The sequence below is a fragment of the Trichechus manatus genome, unplaced genomic scaffold (assembly GCF_000243295.1).
Source record: "Trichechus manatus latirostris isolate Lorelei unplaced genomic scaffold, TriManLat1.0 scaffold00203, whole genome shotgun sequence".
Taxonomy (NCBI): Eukaryota; Metazoa; Chordata; class Mammalia; order Sirenia; family Trichechidae; genus Trichechus; species Trichechus manatus.
The window spans coordinates 615,781-625,868 of NW_004444139.1; the positions used below are offsets into that span (position 1 = coordinate 615,781).

The 10,088-nt window shown below is 46.3% G+C and overlaps 1 pseudogene; it reads left to right on the plus strand.

The window, feature by feature from the left end:
• The first annotated feature begins 186 nt into the window (after window positions 1-186).
• The window catches only part of LOC101342633 (solute carrier family 25 member 33-like), a 107,195-nt pseudogene continuing 97,293 nt past the window's right edge, over window positions 187-10,088 (plus strand).

A 10,088-nucleotide genomic window follows, 5' to 3' on the forward strand; every position in this document is an offset into this window, starting at 1 on the left:
CCGCCGCCGCGCGGCCCCGGGCGACGGAGGGCCTCTTAATTGTTCCCAGAACGGGTGGCATTTAGATCAATTAATATGCAAAACAGGAGTAAATCATCTCGTTCGCGGGGCCCCACGCGGGGCGGGGAGCCGAGACATTTGCTGTGCAGCGAGGTCGCGGCCCCCGCCGCGTGTTGATCTGGGGAAATGGAAATCAGGCTGCGCACAAAGCCGCCCCGCGGGGCCGGCCGCGCCCCTGGCCGTCCTCGCGCGGGGTCGCCGGCGCCCGTCGCGACCTGCGGCCCGGAGGCCGTGCGGTGCGTCCCCGGACTGGGCCGCGAAGGAGGCCGCACACCTTCGGGCCCGGGCGCCTCCCTGGGCCGCGGTTCCTAGTTGGTAACTGGTAACTGGTATTATACAGATCAGATAATCAATCGGGAGGTGGGCTGCACCGCCCTAGACAATAATGCTCTTTAAGTGCTTAAGGTTGGAATTGACAGGCTCGGGACCCGTAATTATGCTATTGAGCTTTGACTGAGGCCAAAAGTTTTACTTCATTATTGCTTTTAATTCTGAAAATCCAACTAGGTGTAGGTCCTGTTATTCCCATTGTACAGCTGAAGAAACTGAGGCAGACAGGTGAAGACATCCACGCAGATCCTGGCCTGGCCCGACTGCAGCAGTATCAGATAAATAAAAAATAAAAGTAAACAGTTGTCTTCCAGTCTGCTCCCATGGTGCCCACGTGTGTCAGAGCAGAACGGTGCTCCATAGGAGTTTCAGGGGCTGGGGCCTGGAGGAGGGCCCCGGGGCAAGCGTCAGTGAGGACGCCCAGGACTGAGCCCTCTGCACTCAGCATTCCCAGGCGGCAGGTGAGGTGAAACCAGCAAGGGAGACTGGGAAAGGGTGGCCGGAAAGTCAGTGAGGAAAACCAGAGAGAGAAGTTGCTCCAAGAAATGTGGGGCTGTGTTGAATGTGCAAGAAGGTAGTGAAGACGCAACCTGACAAATAACCTCTGACCTTCGAGTTTGGCGACTTGAAGGTCACAGGTGAACTTCCTGGGGAGGTTTCAGCAGGATGTCGGGCACAGAGCATGGCTGGAGTGGGTCCAGAGAAACCAAGAGGAAGGAAGGTGTCTCCACTTGTGGTTACTGGGGAGGATGTGACATCCACAGATGTCTCCAGATGTTGTCAAATGTCCCTGGAGCCAGGGCAAAGTCACCTCCTAGTTGAGAACCACTGTCTAATCAGCTACACTCAAAATCTGCAACAAAACCTTTAACTATTCCCAAAAGTGGGATAGATTATAATCGCCTCATAGTAGTATGGGTCAGGGTTGTCACCAAATGAGTTTACACAAAACGTACAAGAAGATCTTGCTGTGTGAGCTTTGGGGGCTTCAGAAAGCCACCCAGTGCCTGGAGATCCCCCCCAGCCCGGGGAGCCAGGGTGGCCAGGGTATCCCTTCCCAGGTCCTGCCTTTGGGGCAAGAATGATTAGCACTATGGGCAGTCAATCCTACAGCTGAAGCTGTAAGAACTGAACTTTTTTCCTGATGTTTCTGAAACTTGTTTGGAGGCACAAGCTGAGTTTCTGAACACGGAAGCAGTTGCTGAGAGCTGCATAATCTAAGACAGACTGTACAGTGTCACGTTGTCAATCAGCTGTGCAGATCGTGCATGTATGATCCTCGTCTGTGCTACATGTATGATCAGAGGAGCCTCGTGTTTTTATGGATGGCGCACGACGATCCTATGCTTGACTTGCTTATGGTAGGGACAAGCTCGCCAGAGCAGCCGGGCTCACCCCGACCCTTGCTAAGAAATGGAGCAACAAGATCGGAAACACGAGTATGTGCGTGTAGGGGCGTGGGACGCAGCAGCAAGCGCAGCCTGCAAATACCCCCTCCTTTCCCTTTGAGGGAAACCCTGGTGGCGCAGTGGTTAAGAGCTACACCTGCTAACCAAAAGGTCAGCAGTTAGAATCCACCAGGTGCTCCTTGGAAACTCCACGGGGCAGCTCTACTCTGTCCTATAGGGTCGCTATGAGTCAGAATCAACTCGACGGCAATGGGTTTGGTTCTTTGGGTTTTCCCTTTGAGACCTGGTGCCTTAGAGGGAGGGCAAGCACACTGCTTTACTTGTACTTTTACGTGGGCCGGTTTGGTGAGGAGGAGTAGATGAGATTTATAGGGATGCTGTCACCGAAAAGACATGTAAGGATTACAACTTCAGTCTCTGCTGTTGGGGAGGAAATACAGGTTCTCTCTTCATTTCCTCTCTCCTCCGTCCCCATGTTTGTGCGTGTGTGATACACATCGCTGCGTACTATATATGCACAAATCAATACACTGTACAGTATATACTGTCACCTATACATGTTTGTGCATTTATATATGAATTTTATTATACAATCAGTTCTTGTTATTTGGGGTAGTTATGTTCTATAAAGTGGCTTCAAACACTGACTTTGCGAAAGTCGAGCTATTGCTCCAGGGGAAATACAGAGTCAGGCTCCTGCAAGCCTCTGGTCACAAAGTTTTCATCAACCGATCAATATGTAACTTTGTTTTACGATGTTTCTGTTTAAAGACATCTTATTTAATATGTATGATTGATTCATTAACATCAAATTCATGGCCAACAGCTATAACTGTAACTCATACTGAAATGAAGCTTATCTCACACGTGGGTTTTCTCCAGAAGGGATATCACAGTAGTCTTGGGCACACCAACCAGGATTTCAGCACTATGGCTGGGGGTCATGGTACACAACGAAATTGCGAACAAAAAGCACAAAAATGCAAAAAAAAAAAAAAAAAAAGGCACCAAATAAATAGACTGCAAAAATGATGCTTGTTTATGGTATGAGAGCGGAAACAAGAAGGCAGTGTTACCTTGTTAAACCTCAGCTGCAAATGTGAATGACGGGTAACTCAGATTTTCTGCCTCTCTGCTCATGTCCATGAGTGATTTCAAAAGCAAACTGATCACAGCAAGTAGGTGAATTCACAAATACAGAATCTGTGACTAATGAAGATCTGCTGTCTATATATTCATAATGTAAATATAGCTGGTGAAACAAGCCTTCATAAAGACACCCATGTAAATCAAATCGGAGTCATAACTATACTCCACGTCAGGGAGAGGGGCCTCCAGGATACCTGGGAATGCCGTGCCCTTGTTCAAATCCCAGCTGTGCTACGTGTCCTCAGACAAGCCCTGAACCTCTTCGGGCAAGGGTTTCCTCATTCCTTGCAATGTCGTTGTAGAGTTAATACAGATGATGTCTGCACAGTAGCCAAATATTCTGACCTAACCAGAGCACTGTCCTTCATTGAGATTCATAGGTCTGTGAAAAAGATCTCTCGTCTTTGGCACTCTGGCATTGCTGGGAAGTTGCTTACCACCTACTGGTAGGAATTGTGGCTATGACAAGGACCTCTTCAGTTACGAATGACAAAATCCAACTCACACTAGCTTGACAGAAAAGGGTGTTTACTGGCTCATGGAACAGAGAAGTTTCCAGCGTGCTGCCCACCCAGCTTCAGGCAGGCTGCCCCAGTGCTATGGCACTGACATGCAGGTCCAGCCACATGTCCTGACAGCTCGAGTGGCAAAAGGGCGTCTCTTTCCCCGTGGATTCACCCAGAATCCTGGGATTGGGTCTCATGTCCATCTCTGACCAATCCCTGTGGTTGGTGGGGACAGTGGTCTGACTGGTCCATCCTGGTCCACTCCTGGGAATAAGGGCACCTCCACTTGTACTGAGGCTGGGGGAGGTGTGGTTCCTCTAAGGAAAAATGGGGAAGGAGTACGAGTAGACAAAATAATCAGACAAACTCAGGTCCAGCCTCCAGCTTCCATTCTGATGCTGAAGTGAGAATGAATGGGTCATCAAGATACATCTGTGCAGTAGAAAGACCACAGGGCTGGGAATAATAACGATAACAATATAATACTGAGTAGTTACCATTTATAGAGCACTTGATATGGGCCAGGTCCTGTGTACACACTTGACGTCCACCATCCCACTTGTTTCTTTTAATAACCTTCTTAGGTGGATAGCATCATCCTCGCTTTACAGATGGGGAAGTGGAGGCTCATAGGATGAAGCAATTTCTCTGAGTTTGCACTGGTAATGAGTGCCAGCAATAGTATTCAAGCCCAGGTCTGTGTGGGGCCCAAGTCCTATTCGAAATTCCCTGCCTTCCTGGTTGTAGCCATAGAAAGTTGTTGACATCATTCTTGAGATCGCTGTCCCCAGGCCAGACCATCCCACACACCACAGGAGGGACTGACTCAGTGACCTGACCACCCCAAGCACCCACTGGATGCTGCAGCTGTGCTGGAGTCTGTGCAGAGAACCCCCTCCACATCAGCAGTTGGGGTGTATGAAGTAGGACTCTCTGGTAGCAAGTGACAGAAACCCAGTTTATATTAGCTAAGGCCCCAAGGAGGAATTTTTGAAGGGTACTAGAATATCTCTTGTACCCTCAGGAAGGGCAGGAATGTGGCTAGGTCTTGGGGCTGCTAGATCCCTTCCCCTTCATCTCCTAGTATCACTGCTAGAGAGGAACGAAATTTCTTCTTTGAATTATAGTTGGAAAAATTCCAGAATTCAGGTGGCCCCACCCTAGGCTAATCAGCTATGACCAGGGACAGACATGCTTCTATGGCCTGGGCACCCACCCCAATATATACCTACTACCCCAGTTGACCCCAAACCAGAGCAGCAGATAGAGTCGAAAGTAGTCCAGGGATCCATGGTCCAAAAACCAGAGGGGTTTCTGTAAGGTTGTCAGTCTGTGGGAATAGGGCACCGAGATAGGAATTGGAGAACTGGATGATCCAGTACACTGGGTTCAAGAAAAAAGTGTATGAGAAACAGGTGACTGCATAGAAGTGGTGGGAGTGGGAGGGGCAGGGAGATAGGGAGTGCTCAGGTCCAGCAAAATGATCAGGTGTGCTATTTTAACAAAATCCCCACAGCATCTGGAGAAGTTGAACATGTTGTCCACCATGTAGCTGATTCTGTAGGAGTTTAAGAGGATAGGGGCTACCAGGAGAGGGGCTGCAAACCTTTGCCCAAAGGACCCCCTCTTCATGATGATGAACACAATCATCAGTCAGTTACCTGAGCAACCCTGACTTTTTTCCTCCCTCACCACTCACCCCAGCCATGCACTCACCAAGCCTGCCCATTCTCGCTCCTTAATGCTTTTCCTCCCCCTTCCTTCTTTTCCATTTTCAGGGTACCATTTTGGTTCAGGCTTTAAGCAATCACTTCTAGATTATTGCAGCAGCTCCCTACCTGATCATGGTACCTTCATTCTTGCTCTCTCCAGTTCATACTCCCAAGAGACTCACCACAGGGATCTTCTAACATACAAATCTGACCAAGGTAGTGTCCTGGTTAAAACCTTCTAATGGGTCCCCAGTGCCAACAGGATGACACCGAAGCATCTCCTTTTGACCATTCCAAGCCTTCATTGATGTGTCCTCCTGTGCACAGGCCCACTCTTGCCATGTTCCACCACGTACCTAGACTGTAACTATTCCAACCACTAATGGTGTCCTTGATACAATGTTCTCCTCCCCCTTTTCTCCTGCTTATCCCTCCTCCCAAAGTGTCACATGCTCCCTCTTCTGCCTGGGATCTTCCTGCTTGTCTGGGACCCATACAGGCAGGGTCACTGTGTATGTTGTGTTGGTCTCACCCTGCTCAAGGACACCTGGCCTAGGTGCAAGCAAGGGCTGGGTCCAGCCCATGCTCCATTCACCAACCTGTGCCCAGGCCCTGGGCCCATGTGCCTGGAGGAAGGGGCGACTTTTCCTAAGTCATGTGCAGTGGTAGGTGTTGCTGGTTGATTCTCAGTGTCTGTTCTCTCCTTTCTCAGGATTAGATTCTTTACCAGGATCCAAGTTCACCTACAGCAAGGACTACATTTCCCTACCTCCTTTGCAGCTGGGTATGGCCATGTGACTAGATTCAGGCCAAGAGGATTGAAACTCAAGTACCATGTGGCAGCCTCTGGGACGCTTCTCAAAGGACAGCTGATATATGACTTTTTCCCCAATATTTTTTATAAAATTTTTCAAACATACAGAAAAATTGAAAGAACTGTACAGTGGACACCTATTTACCAATCCCCTAGTTACTGTGTGATACTTACTTTATCACATATCTGTCTGTCTCCCTCTCTCTCTCCCTATCAATCTATCTATCATTCTGCCCAGAGTCCTTAGGTGGCACAAACAGTTAAATGCTTGACTAGTACCTGAAAGGTTGGCACTTCGAATCCACCCAGAGGTGCCTCAGAAGACAGGCCTGGGGCTCTGTTTCAGAAAGGCCACAGCCTTGAAAACTCCGTGGAGCCACAGTTCTACTCTGAAACACACAGGGTCACCATGAGTCAGAATCAACTCAACAGCAACTGCCAACAAGATCCTTCTATCTACTCATTAACAATCCTGTTTTTGATTCATTTTAAAGTAAATTGCAGACATCATTCTGTTTCACACAAAATACTTCAATGTGCATATTGTTGACTACAGTTCTATATTGTTTACAATATTTTGGTGAAAATTTTATATAAACATTAAGTGAGCTTTGACATTTGATGAGTCTTGACCTAGAACTATCACTCCAGAAAAGTTCCCTCAGTCCCCCTTCCCAGTCAATCTCTGACCACTTCCCATTGCCAGGCAATAACTGTTCTGATTTCTTCCACCATGTATTATTAGCTTTACCTGTTCTAGAATTTCATATAAATGGATCATACAGTATGTACTCTTTTGCGTCTGACTTGTTTCAATCCGGATAATGTTTCTGAGGAGCATCCTTGTTACACATGTCAGTAGTTTCCTTTCATTGGTGAGACAAGTCCTTTGCATGAATATGTTCATTCTCCTGTTGATGGTCCCCTGGGCTGTTTCCAGTTTGAGGCTGTCGTGAATAAAGTTGCTATGCACTGGGAGACAATTCCCCATGGGGTTCTCGCATTTCTCACATCTTGAGAGTGAGGCACTAACTGCCCTGTGTTCTGCATTATCATTTCAAGGATGTTTGTATTGTGAATGGCCTTGGGAGACAAAGTGTCTCCCTCTGGGGCAAAGGGCAGGCAGGCTTGCTTCCTGTTGTAAAAGATTCAGGTTCCCTAAGCTCAGGGTTTCTCACTGTATCTGCAGGTGTTCATCTGGGCCCATCCACACCACCCCCATGGGACTTGGGGGCAAGAGGAACAGACACAAACATGCTGAAGCTTGTGCTGCTTGTTGTGCGCTGAGTCATAAAGTCCTTTGTCTCTGACCCAGGGGTCTCGTGTCTTCTGCCAGCCGCCTTAAACCAGTGGCCGTCTAACTCATTAGCTTGCAAATGGGGCAAGATCTCAGACACCTTGTAGTTGTTGGCCCTGAACATTCTTGTACAAGTCTTTTTGTGAACATATGTTTGCCCCATTCTTCTTTGACCCTTCTTCTATCCTACTGCCTGGAGTGCAGATGTGGTGGTCAGAGGGCTTTTCTCTAGGATAGAGATACAGTGAGGTGGAACGAGTCTGGGCCCCCAAATAGGTATACTGGGTTTTGTTTTTGCTGTTTAAAAAACATTTATTTATTTTCTTGTTTTTGTTGTTGAGAACATACATAGCAGAACATTCACCAAGTCAACAGTTTCTGCATATACAATTCAGTGACGTTGATTACATTCTTCAAGTTGTACAACCATTCTCAGCCTCCTTTTCTGAATTGTTCCTCCTCATTAACATAAATTCACTACCCCCTAAGTTTCCTGTCTAATCTTTTCAGCCCTTGTGAATTTTGACCCCATATTGATAGTTCTTAAAAAAACACAATGCTCAACAAAGAAGAACGAAGAAAACAAAAGACACAAGGAAAATATTAGCCCAAAGGACTAAAGGAGCGCATGAACCAGAGACTTCACCAGCCCAACCAGAAGAACTAGATGGTGCCCAGCTACCACCAGCAACCACTCTGACAGGAATCATAACAGAGAGTCCCAGACAGAACAGGAGAAAAATGTAGAACAGAATTCAAATTCACAAAAAAAAGACCAGCCTCACTGGTCTGACAGAGACTTGAGGAACCCCAGACCTATGGCCCCTGGACACTCTGCTAATCCAGAACTGAAACCATTGCACTTTTCAGACAAAGATTAGACAGTCCTATAAAACAAAAAACAGCACACGTGAGGAACAGGCTTCTTTGTTTAATCAAATATACAAGACCAAATGGGCAACTCCCATCCAAAAGCACGATGAGAAGGCAGGAAGGGACAGGAACTGGATGAATGGACACAGGGAACCCAGGATGGAAAGGGGGAGCGTGCAGTCACATGGTGGAGATTGCAACCAATGTCACAAAACAGTATGTGTATAAATTTTTGAATGAGAAATTAACTTCAGCTGTAAACTTTCACCTAAAGCACAATTAAAAAATAAAAATAAATAACACAATCCTCAAGGCAGACATCCTTTACTAGTTAAGCTAAACTATTGTTTGATTTAAAGAAGATTTCCAAGGATATTTTTGGTTTAAGATTTGAAGATTATCTCAGGGCAATAGTTTTGAGACATCATCTAGCCTCTGTGGTTCCAGAAATTCTGGATTCCATGAGAATTTGAAATTCTCTTTCACATTTTCCTCCTTTTAATCAGGATTCTTCTAAAGAATCTTTGATGAAAATGTTCAGCCAGGCACCATCTAGTTCTTCTCGTCTCATGGTAATCGAGGCAGTTGTTCACGGAGGCAATTAGCCACACATTCCATTTCCTCATCCTATTCCTGACTCCTTCTTCCCCTGTTGCTCCAGGCAAACAGAGACGAATTGTTGTACTTTGGATGGCCACTTGCAATGAACTAGGAGGTAGAACAGAACACTAAACAAGACAGAAGCACTAACTTAACCAGTTAACTGGGATATTCATGAAACCATGACCTTAAACCTCCAAGCCAAGAAACTAAACCACATGAGGGGTTTGGTTATACATAAGCAGCCTCAGTAGCTGCTTTTTTGATGCTGTTGTAAATATACCTATCACACGACATTTGCCAGTTCACCTTTTAACAGATGTACAACTTATTGACATCAATTATGTTAACCAGCTGTGGAACCCTTACCCTTAATCAATGAGATTTTTCCAATACCATAAACCAAAACTCAGTACTCCATAAGCAATAACCTCCCCGCCACCCTTTTCTCTGCCACCTCTGATAACCACAAATAAACTTTGGTCTCTATATACATTTGCTTGCTCTTGTCTTTTTATATAAGTGAGGTCATATAATATTTGACCTTTTGTGATTGACTTATTTTACTCAGCATAATGTCTTCAAGCTCCATCCATATTGTAGCATGTATCAAGACTTCGTTTTTCCTTCTGGCTGAGTAGTATTCCACTGTATGTAAGTACCACATTTTGTTTATCCATTCATTCATTGTTTATCCATTCATTCGCTGATGGGCTTTTAGGTTGTTTCAACCTTTTGACCATTGCAAATGCTTCAATGAACATTGGTGATGAATGTCTGTCCAAGTCACCGCTTTTACGTCTATTGTATACATTCCTAGTAGTGGAATCGCTGGGTCATACGGTAGTTCTATTTTTGTTTTTTTGAGGTCCCTGGAGATTTTTGCAAAACACAGTCACCATACTGGCTCTGGAATTTTAGAGACGAGAGAAACACTTATCCCACTGTGACTGTGGCTTTTCTAACCCTATCTAATGCAACCCACTTCCTGGTGGTCCCTTCTGTGCTGTCTCCCCTGCCACCACCTTCCTTTGTTCATTAGTGTCCATTGCACCGACCTCATCACGTGGCTGTTTGTCCTCCAGTCCTTTGTACCATAGCTTCCTGTATCCCAATATCTAGGACAGCGTCTAGCACACAGTAGGTGCTAGGAGGTGGTAGTTGATAAAGTGAACAAATACGTCCAAGAAAGACTCAGATCAATAAAGGTGACCAGAAGGTATATTCACAATGTGCTGGAACAGGAAGAGCTTTGGGTTGGAAGGGAGGGAGGGAGTCACAGCTATTGTCCTGTGCTGTGTGACCCTGAGCATGGCTCTGTCCTCTCTGGGCTCAGTT